The following is an 11,541-nucleotide window of genomic DNA, read 5'->3' as shown; positions in this document are numbered from 1 at the left end:
CAAGTTCTCTCTCCCTGCTCTTCTCCCTCTTCCTCTCTCTCTGACTGCATATCAGAATGTAGTTCTCAGATTTTGTCACACACCATGTGTACTGCCATGCTTTCTGTCCTGACTATAAAAGTTGCCTTATGTCTCTTTGCAGCAACCGAACTGTGATTAAGATAATGATCATGGCATGCACCAGCTCTCTTTTTCCCCAGCTAGAACCATGGAGGCTGTGCCAGAGCAGAAAAAGAAGGTTGCTGCTGTGCCAGAAACCCTTAAGAAAAAGGTTGCTGCTGTGCCAGAAACTCTTTAGGAAAAAGCAAAGGAATTTCACAGAGTCGAAGGTGAATCACTTGAGGAAGACGTTTGCCCACACTATGAAAGGCAAGGAAGAAGCTCATCTATAAAAAGGCAAAACATTATCACAAGGAGTACAGGCAGATGGACTGGACTTAGATTTGGACAGTTAGGATGGCAAGGCCTTAAGAATCATAGTTGGTGTTTGTCATCAGAATCCAAGGTATCACTGGAGTAAGCCACAAGGTAGTGCAGCTTCTTCATTTTCAATGAAGATCTTTAATAGCACCTTTGTTAAGTTCAACAAGGCTTCAATTAATATGCTGAGGATTGTGGAATCGTACACTGCATGGGGATACCCCTTCCTGAAGTCAGTAAATGAGTTCATCAATAAGCAAAGCTATGGCAAAATCAATAAGAAGAAGAGTGTCTTGACAGATAATTCCTTGATTGCTCTTGGTAAATTTGGCATCATCTGCATGGAGGATCTAATTCATGAGATCTAAACAGTTGAGAAATCTGTCAAAGAAGCAAATAACTTCCTGTGGTCATTAACTATGACCATCATTCAAATTATCTCCCTTACGAGGTGGATTGAAGAAAAAGACAACTCACTTGGCAGAAGGAGGAGATGCTGGCAACAGGGAAACCCAGATAAACAGGCTTATTACAGGGATAAACTAAGATGTCATCCATTTTTTTTATAATCTGATCAGTTAATAAACAGGAGCTGTATTATCTCTTAAGTGTCCTAGACTTTCTCTAGGTTCTCTTTTTCAGGCTCTCTGTTTGGCACTTAAGATACCAGAGTGAACCCAAAGACTATACATAGATTGACCCATGGCTCCAACTGCATATGTAGCAGAGGATGGCCTTGTTGGGCATCAATGGGAGGAGAAGCCCTTGGTCCTGCCAAGGTTAGACCCCCAGTGCAAGGGAATGTTGGGGGCAGTAAGGGGGGAGATGGGGGGGAAACACCCTTATAGAAGAATGGGAGGGGGAGGGAATGGGGGGCTTATGGACAGGAAATTGGGAAAGGAAATAACATTTGAAATGTAAATAAAGAAATATCCAATAAAAAAGTTGGAGAAAAAGGAAAAAAAACAGAATGATTGTTTTATAGAAAAGTATATTTTGGCTATACAGAAAAACAGATCATACATTTCTATTAGTTCTAGCTTCAAAAAAATTAGGACATGAATTGTCAGTCTAAATAAGGGTAATCTACATGAACATTGTTTGGATACATGAAGGTTTCCCTTCAATACTAGCAATCAGTGAAGATACAAATATGATAACCAGATCAATAGTATGTCTGTTTTTTCCTTCCAGTGCCTCTGATGTTGATTGTGGAGATTTCTGTCATCAACCAAGTGTAAAACATTCCTGTTTTTCTTCTAAATTCCTCTTCATCTCCCTATGGAAAACTGAAGCCCAAAGATGCTAATGTAGTGGTCTTTGGTCACACAGCTAGATAGTGGCAAAGTCAGAAATACAACTAGTCTCCTGGCTTTTGCTTAATCAATCTTTTACTATATACCTGTGCAGTTCCAGCACTTATGTATCTCCTTGCAAAAAACATGGTAAGCATAAAATGAGCTATGATATCAACTACTGAACTGAGCTAGAGCCTAGATGAAAACCAAATAATTAGCACATTTGGTCTATGTCTCACAAATTCAGTTTCTCTAGTCTAGTCTAGTTTCTCTATGTCTGGTTTTATTATGATTATTTTTGTGGTGTTGTCATATTGAAACATGACCTCACCTGCATCAGAGAACCAAATCTCTGCTCTGCACATGTCTTGTTTGTTTTGTTTTGTGTTTTTGAGATGGAGTGCAACTACGTAGCATAGGCTGGCTTTTAACTTGAGACTCCCACCTCAGCCTCCTCTGAGCTGAAGTCTACGCCTGTACCACTATGCCTCCACATGTGTACCTTTTAAAAAATTACAACAGGAAATACAAATGACAAATGCTGTCTCCGCAACTTCATTTTTAAGCCTTTTTCCTCTACCTTACCTTCCCCTTACCATCACTGCACGGAGCCATATTGGATTTGGGCCTAGCCGCTTTTTGACTGCATGGTTCAAAGTGACTCTGGGCTGTTTGGCCACAGAGACTCACCCCGAAGATGACTGCCATAAATCTTAAGATTGTTGGATAAAGCCTCTCCCATGAATTTACGGCACAGGAGTATAACATTCAAGGGATGCCTCAGCTCGAGCAGATACCAGTTATCTCCTCAGACACCCAGTGTCTCCACCACCTGACCTCATCGCCTGACTTCTTTGCCTCCAGCTATCACTGCCTATACCCTCATCTCCCCCTCCTTCATATTTCACAAAGGTCACTCCCCCTACCTGAAAGCCTTAAAAGCTGCAATGTTCATCCCAATAAACGAGACCTTGACAACAGAACTTTTGCTTGGTCTCCTTCTTCTCTTCACCCCCATTTTGGCCCACAGGTAGAAAGCCTCTTCGGGACCCTGAATAACTGGGTCCCCGCTGGCGGGGACAAGTGGCGCCCGAACAGGGACCCCGAAGCAAGGCCGACTACAGGACGATGGAGATAAGAGAGCTGCAGCGGGAATCAAGGACTCTTCAGGCCGCATCGCTCGTGTGTCGCTGGAGAGGGAGGTAAGGACCGGTCGAATAATTGTCGTCTAATTGCCATGGGGAAGGTATGGATTTAGGAGGCTTGTTTCATAGGAGAGATCAAGCGCTCACTCAGGGAGAGAGGATTAAGAGTTAAGAAAAAGGATTTAATCAAGTTTTTTTGTTTTATTGATGAAAGGTGTCCCTGGTTAATTTTAAGCAGTGTGGGGCTAGCTTAAGTAAAACTTGTAATAAAAAAGGGACAAGGTAATGGTAAAGTGTTTTTGCATATGCGTTCTTTTAGAGTTATATTTTAGTCTTTGGATCCTGACTAGAGATAGTTTACACCCTAGACATGAGAGAGAATGGGTTTGGGAAAAAACAGTCCTCCCGGACTCTCCACGGATGCTTTGGAGAAAGAGAAAAACTTTTCAGGGCTCTCCTGGGAACAGAAGAAAGGCAGGAGACGTCCTGCCTCTCTGCTGGCTCCTATTGGAGAAATGCTTATTTCTAGTTCTGGGTTCCATAGGTAGGATATGTGGGTCCCTATCGTGGGACACCATCTAGTTTTTTCCCTCTAGGTCTGTTGTGTGTCCTTGGTGCACCAAGCTATCCATGTCTGTCAGTTTATGTCTGTGGTCTTTGTTTCTCGTTGTTTAAATGTTTTATGTTTCGTGTTCAAAAGAAAAAATGATAAAAACTTTATCTGCCAGTCGTTCACACCTTGACTTGGTTTTAACTCGTTTCAAGAAGGGAACAATGCATAAAAAACAGTTTCAATTGGCTTTTGGAGCCTACATCTGTAGCTAGAAGCCTAAGTCTGCTGGACAAGCTCCCCAGGGGCTGGCTAAATGTTTATACTAGCTGATCCTAAAGACACCAGGAGCTTCACAGCTTAAAAGGTGTAACATTGGTAACAGAAAGTTGGCTTAAAACTGTAATTTGGATATGAGCCAACCTAGGGAAACAGGTCCAAATTGAGGTAATATTTTTATGGAATTCTTATTCTAAAAACCAGGCTTCTAAAAGATTTTAGGGCAACGTCTCTTTGTTGAGGTATTGGAGACCGCACCATCGTGCGTTCGTATGTAGGAATTGGCAGTCATAGCCAAAGTTGTGGTTTGCCCCAAAGTTACTGTATTGTGATGCTAATTCCACTGCCCCAAGAACAGCTGTCTAGTCACATACTCAGAATTCAGGTGACTTTCCAAAGTTGTGGCTGTGCTCTGGTGTTACAAAGAGATCTTAAAGATTGTGATTAAAGATTGTCAGTGTTACATTGACTAACTCAAACTTATTTATAATTAAGAAAAAAATCAAACAGGTAGAGATTGTTACAGGATTTAAAAAGGATTGATGAGGTTTTAAAACTTGTGAGAGCATTACAGCTTGTTTGCTTATCCAACTGCCATTTCAAGATAGATTTAGAGGATTGTTTTTATACAATTTGTTTACGTCCTGGCGATTGTGAGTTTTCATTTCGTGAGCTTGCTTATAATTTTAGAGAGCCCATAAAGTGATATCATTAAAATTTTTACTAAAGAATGGCTAATAGCCTTATATTATGTAATTTTGTCGCTTCTTCAATGTAAGAAGTTAGAACTTTAAATCTTTAAGTGTATATAGAAATTTTTACTACAAACTTTTGCTCTCTAAATGAGCTTTATATGTTAATTGCCAAAGTACCTCACCTTACCAGAGGACTTAACTTTGTTATCCTCATTGGAGATAAAGCTTTTGTCATTAGTACAAAATTGTAGGCTAGAGTCATGGAAGTATTTTAAAAAGAAACCTGGTGAAACATACCTTATTCCAAACAGCAATCAAATTGGTTATTACAAAATACTGATATTTGGCCTATTACATATACAAATTTCAGGCAAAATTGATAATTTTACTCCTTGCATGCTTTTGTATTTACTGTAAATTTGTGCATGCAACCCATAGAAAATGCACTTAGTGTATTTATAGGTGGTTCATCTAATGAAAAGGCTACATGTATGATTGGATCACTTGTTTATTCTCTTGAGTTTCCCCCGCTTCAACACAGATTATTAAATTACATTACGTGCTGTAGCCACTGTTTTTAAATGTTAAAAATCAAGCTTTCAATTCATACGCTGATAGCCAATGTGTGGCTTGTGGTTTTACAATTGATTAAAAAGTTTTCGTTCTTTTGTTTTTTTTTTTTTTAGATACTATAGCCCTCAAATTTTACAATTACTTAATGCTATATTAGAGGCAGGTTTTCTACTTAAAATCAAAGTGATTTCAGTGTGAATTGTCTGACAACTCACTGTCCTTTCAGTGCTCTGGCTCAGACAACTAAACAAAACCATAGACCCAGCTCTTTGAAAATGGTAATGGAGTTGATAAAACTCCCTCACAAATAGAGGAAGACTCCATTTGCTTACTTTCAACTCCCAGCCTCACCTTGCCGGCTCAGGGATTTCTAGTACAGTATTTATAGGATTTGGCATCTCTAATTAATGCTTATGTTTAGGTAAATAAAGCTGGTAAGGGGCTGGAGAGATGGCTTAGTGGTTAAGAGCACTAAGTACTGTTCCTTTATAGGCCATTTAAGAACTCAAACTGGATTGCCTGGACACCTTACTTAGCAAGGGAGGACAATGATACCAGGCAGATTATAGGCCTCATATAGAAACAGTTAGTCAAAAAATCTCATTCTTTATATATCCAAAACAGTAATGCTGGAGACAATAATTTGGTATAAAAGTCAATTTATAAATACAAGTGCTCAGTGTCCTCAATTTAATCCTTAAGGACTTATCTTAATAAATAATATTTTAACAATATTTTAATAAATAAAAAGGGGAGTTATCCCTGTATGCTAAAATATGCTCCTTTTATTTCAATTTTAAAATTTGGATGCCAAGGAACACTCTGAGTTTATGGCACCCTACAACTAGGCATACTTCTGCCAAGGTGAAATAGAAAGATCCACATATTGGCATGATCCTGTTCAGATATTTTATATGGGGAAGAGGGAATCTTTGTGTTTTTTCTACAGGATGCTACAGGAGTGTGCCAGCTGCCCGAGTGGCTGGTGAGACTTGCTGATCCTGGGAGCATGAAGATTCAGCTCTCCTGGTTCGGGTCCCTGGAGTCATTCCTGTGTCCTTGGAGGAATATGGAGGATTCCCACTCATCTTTTGTCATCACAGAAATTCTGGCGTTGCTGCAGTCATTGTGTCCCGTCCCACCACGGCCTGCGCTCCGACCCTCTGTGCACTGTTGCTTGGTGGAAGCTGCTGTGGACTGGGGAACTCTGCCCTGTTTTGCAGATCTCAGACATGGTCCCATTGCCTGCTGGTTGTTCCAGAGAAGAATGACCGATCCTGAACTGTCCTGGGAAAGACCTTGGCATTTTCGCTGCTATTGTAGCAGCCATTACTGCTGCAGCCATTGTGTCTGCAGTGTCTGGAGCTACCCTCCCCCAATCTATTGTTAAGCAAGCACAGTGGGTGAACTTTCTGGAGTAGTTGCTAACAATTGGGAATTCTAAATTTTATTACAGGAGAGGCTTGACTAGGTCCTTGGTGGTATGGCCATAGCAGCTGAGGAGAACCAGATGAGGTGCCTACAACTTATCGGGAGAGGCTCAATTTCCACAATCTCTTATATTAATGCCATCTGGCTCCTGCTCCTTCGCCCCTGGGCTCAAGTGAGAGGAATGAGAAGATGACCTGATGTAGCTATCCTCAGGGACGGGCAACTTCCTCTGACCCTTGACCAATCTAGACATGGAGCCTTGAGGGCGACAAGGTGGTCCTATGACAGAGAGGCTGGGGTTTGAGAGGTCGATCCTAAGACAGAGGTGGCTACACCCCGTTTAAACATGCGGGCCGGTCAAATGCTCCTCTGCCCAGTTTCTCCCCCAATAACACACACGTATAGCCCAGAACGGTGTGTTACAGCATAAGTTCATTCCTAGCCATTGGGGTGCAGTCCTAACTGCAAGAGTGGCTTGCCATGGCCGAGCTGGGCACTCTGTGAGGCATGTCTGATCTCTCTCAGACCACTACTTCCACCTAATGGTTTTTTTTTTTTAAAGAAAAATGGGGGAGATGCACGGAGCCATATTGGATTTGGGCCTAGCCGCTTTTTGACTGCATGGTTCAAAGTGACTCTGGGCTGTTTGGCCACAGAGACTCACCCCGAAGATGACTGCCATAAATCTTAAGATTGTTGGATAAAGCCTCTCCCATGAATTTACGGCACAGGAGTATAACATTCAAGGGATGCCTCAGCTCGAGCAGATACCAGTTATCTCCTCAGACACCCAGTGTCTCCACCACCTGACCTCATCGCCTGACTTCTTTGCCTCCAGCTATCACTGCCTATACCCTCATCTCCCCCTCCTTCATATTTCACAAAGGTCACTCCCCCTACCTGAAAGCCTTAAAAGCTGCAATGTTCATCCCAATAAACGAGACCTTGACAACAGAACTTTTGCTTGGTCTCCTTCTTCTCTTCACCCCCATTTTGGCCCACAGGTAGAAAGCCTCTTCGGGACCCTGAATAACTGGGTCCCCGCTGGCGGGGACACATCACCACTTCCAGAAATGAAAACTGCTAAGTAGAATTCTGCCTATAATATGATTCAATAATGTCTGTAGACCAGGCTAAGTAGACAGCCCATGCCAGTAGGAATATGATATTTGAAGAGGCTGAAGGAAGCTGCTTTTGTTCATAAGTGTCATAGGTTGGCTTCAAAATCACAATCTGATTTTCTCTGTCTCCCAAGTGTCGTGATTATAGGTATCTGTCAACATATTCAGCTACCTTTGCCTTTTCTCTAAACTTTCTTTTAAAATATTTCCAAGTGTGACTTGCAGTTGAAGGTTGATTACATTATGGATGATGAGATCAGATTCTAAAGTGAGATAAGGTTGTAAATAGTTTATCCTAGGTGATTTGTTCTTGATTGGACCTTGTTCCCATGATGTCTGGTCAGGCAGATAAAGTGCTCCAAGCAAAGGGCAATAGCACACTGATTATGTGACCTCTGTGATGATTTGTGATTGTACATCCTTTAGGATAGACCTCATTGTTGAGAAAACATCAAACTAAAAATCATTGTATATGTATTATTCCTACTTTTAGTGTAATTGACTCCCATGGGCCCATAAGGAGTAGAACTATAAGGAGGTATGGCCTTGTTGGAGGAAGTGTGAAACAGGTAGGGGCTGGCTTTGAGGTCTCCTTTGCTCAAACTATGTCTGGTGTGGCACTCAGTTCCCTTCTGCTGCCTGCAGGATGAAGATGTAGAACTCTCAGCTCCTTCTCCAGTACCATGTCTGCCTGTATTCTGCCATGCTTTCCACCATTATAACGATGGATTCTGAACCTCTAAGCCAGCCCTACTTAAATGCCATCCTTTATAAAAGTTGCCATGATCATGGTGTCTCTTCCCAGCAATAGAACACTAACTAAGACACTGAGGAAGTTCAATGTGTCACAAAAAGGATAATTATTATGACAATGAGAGAAAACAAGGAATAGCAGTGGAATATATGTGACATGAAAATATGAGAAGGGACTATTTGTAAAGGAAAGGAGCCAGCGTGACGAGGAAGAAGAATAGGCCAAGGAGGTGGATGGGAAAGAACAACCAAGTATAATGATATGTGTTATGAAAATATCACATGGAAACCCATTATATTTCATACTAATTACAAAAAAACACTTTTTTAAAAATAAAAGAATGATCTGGTGTAAGGGCAAGATAAAACAGGTTTGGAATAACTTCTAAACCAGTTGGGCTATTCACAACAACTCCTCCTAGTACAAAATAGATGTAATTCTTATGCCATTTGGGTGTGTGCTGTGGGGGAGGAGTTCTCACTCTGTAGCTCAGGCTTGTCTGGAAAGCCCTAGGATGCCAGGCATGTGTCATCGCACTTGACCTGACATTTTTCAGGACATTTTGTTTGCAATATGCTAACTGAAAACCATCAGTTAAGCTGGAATCCTGTATTTAATCATCACCTTCTAATTTGCTAAAGTAAGAAAACATCTGTCCCTAAGCAGAAACAAGTAAAAAAGGAAGAAACGTTGTTTGAAGGCCTTGAAAGTGCTGAATGTGTACACGAGAGAGGAACTTGAGTATTGCAGTCTATGAACCCATGATCATTTAGGTTTCTGGATGATTTCTTGTTTCCAAGTTTGGATTCACTGACTTGGCAGAAACCTGTTCCAGTGGTGACGGTTGTTATAGACCGCTGGGGTCATGAGCCTACCATTTCCCAAGATTTTCTCATCACCAGTTTCCTCCAGTAAGGCTGGGGTGTAGTCGACACCTGCTGGTGGAGAAGGACACAACTAATTACACATCTGATAAGAACAATTTGAAAAATGCTTGCTCTCTATTACTTGTTAGGCATATTGCCTTTGGGGATTTTTATTGTCTTTGAGATGTGATTTTTGTCATCTCTAAAATAGAGATAAAAGTTTATTTTTTGTGAGAATTACATGGGATAATTGATCAATGAGTGCTCAATTAAGGTTGCTGTCTATGGCTAATCCCTCATTTATTTAATATGTTTTCAGCATGTAAGTACTGAGATAAATGCTAAATATATGAGACCTGTCACTACTCTGTTTCAGTCAGTTAGTCAATCACATTATCATGTAATTACAGTGCATTGTGCTCTGTGCTATGTATAGAAACCATAATAGGAAATGAGACAGAACTTTCAGTACTTGGGTTATATGCTTTGGTTCTATCTATAAGATATTGTCCTTTCTTATTAATTGGTTGAATATCTTTAGTGAAATCTCTTTGGGCTTGGATGTAGCTCTCGCTGATTGAGTACTTTCTTACTTTGTACAAGCTCCTGGATTCTCAGCATTACCAAAAAGTTGATGAAATGTCATAGAACATACCTGTAATTTCTGCAATAGACAGGTGAAAGCAGAAAAAAATTTAAGTGAAGGCCAGTATATGGAGATATGTGGAAAATATAGAGAGACCCTGCTTCAAGAATCAGGGGCTATTGATATAGTTCCATGATAAAGGGCTTAAGCACCTAGTGTATTTATTAGGCCCTGACTTCCACCCCTCTCAATGTAAAACAATACAAAATTCTATTCAGTGAAAGAATTCAATGCCAGATGCCTTTCTACAACATGCCTGGTTCTGACTAACAGATCAAAACAGGAGTTATCAAAATTCAAAAAAATATTCATGCATATATAAGTAGGTGCAGTTAGATGGAAGCTTTAGGTTTTTCTTTTTCTTTTTAGAAGAAACTAGTGTACTAGGGGAGACATTCCACTGAAGAACTGAGGGAAGAAATTCAGTTGTAAACCGGAGGCAAAAATACAGAAGCAACACAAACCAAACCATGTGCCCCAGACTTCCCTCTAGACACCGGAACAAGCTAGAGGACTTTCTTTCCCTGGCACAGAGGGAAAACCCAGTCATAAGGATTTCTTCCTATCTGCAGCCTTCAGTGTCATTCATCCAGTTCTTTCAGGCTGAAGGGGACTAGACAGTAGAGAATTGATAAGGACTTCATTGAGCCTCAACCCTGAAAGTAGACAGAAGAAAGAAGGAAAGAAGGAAGTCTTTATGGTCCTCACGGAGAGAATAAACTATAAAAGCTGAGCTGTTCCCCACCGCCAGTGCTCATGATCTCTCACACATTATAATGCCATGGAGAGCTGCTGTCTCTTTCCCTGCTCAATGCCTTCCTCTGCTAAACAAGCTTTTAGTAAGAGACATTGAAGTTCAAAAACAGGAACAATATAGAGAGAAAAACATTTATGGCAGTAAGAATATAAATTCCTTTCAATTTTAAAACACCCTGAAGCCGTTGAGATTAATGGATGATGAGGTAATCAATTCAATTTAGGATGTGCTGCACGTATGTAATGGAAACGGGTTATGAAAGAGATTCTAAAGGGCACTGTTTTCCTGGTTCTAATTATGTCCTGTATGTTGTTTGTTTGTTTTGTGTGATACTGAAGTACATAAAATAAATTCGATATAAAAGTGTAAAATGTAATATGAAACTTCAGAGCTTCCATTCCAAAAACCTATTGCAACTGTGCAACAGCTTACTGGGTTGTGTAGACTTTCAGTCTGGTTAATTTTTTGGTGGGTGATATTTTGATTTATTTGCAGGTTTTTTTTAAAGAATAAAGTATAAAAATTCAAGAGGTTCTGGAGGTACCTTCGAGGTTGACATATCATAGAAGATGCTGTTTTCTCATACAGTAAATTATCCTTCTTGTCACTGTAGTTGACCTGATTTTCAATTCAGTGAATTGAATGTGAATATCATTTATAGTGTAGATTCTTCTGATTTTACATCATGCTCATGGAATTCAGTTATTTGAATTCATCTAGTTGAGATTTGAAAATTGGGTTAGTATCTAACTGCTGAAAGCAAGAGAATAGTTTACTATCTTTGTCTTTCTTTATTAGCCTGTGGAAGATCTAGTTTTCATCATTCGAATCACTAAACGTTGTTTTCCTTCCTCTGACACAGTATCTTGCTATGTAGTCTGGGCTGCTCTTGAATTGATCCTCCTTCCGCCTCCTGAGTGCTAGCATTACAGGAGAATGCAATGATGCCAAAGCCTCAATCAAGAAAATCTTAGAGATTGAGAATCAACTATGTGCCAGCCCTGAA

The 11,541-nt window shown here is 40.4% G+C and overlaps 1 pseudogene; it reads left to right on the top strand.

The window, feature by feature from the left end:
• The first annotated feature begins 208 nt into the window (after positions 1 to 208).
• Positions 209 to 1,173, top strand: LOC103694485 (60S ribosomal protein L7 pseudogene; annotated as a pseudogene).
• Positions 1,174 to 11,541: the final 10,368 nt, after the last annotated feature.

The sequence above is a fragment of the Rattus norvegicus genome, chromosome X (genome assembly GCF_036323735.1).
Source record: "Rattus norvegicus strain BN/NHsdMcwi chromosome X, GRCr8, whole genome shotgun sequence".
NCBI classification, from domain to species: Eukaryota; Metazoa; Chordata; class Mammalia; order Rodentia; family Muridae; genus Rattus; species Rattus norvegicus.
This window is presented reverse-complemented; position numbering and strand designations above follow the sequence as displayed.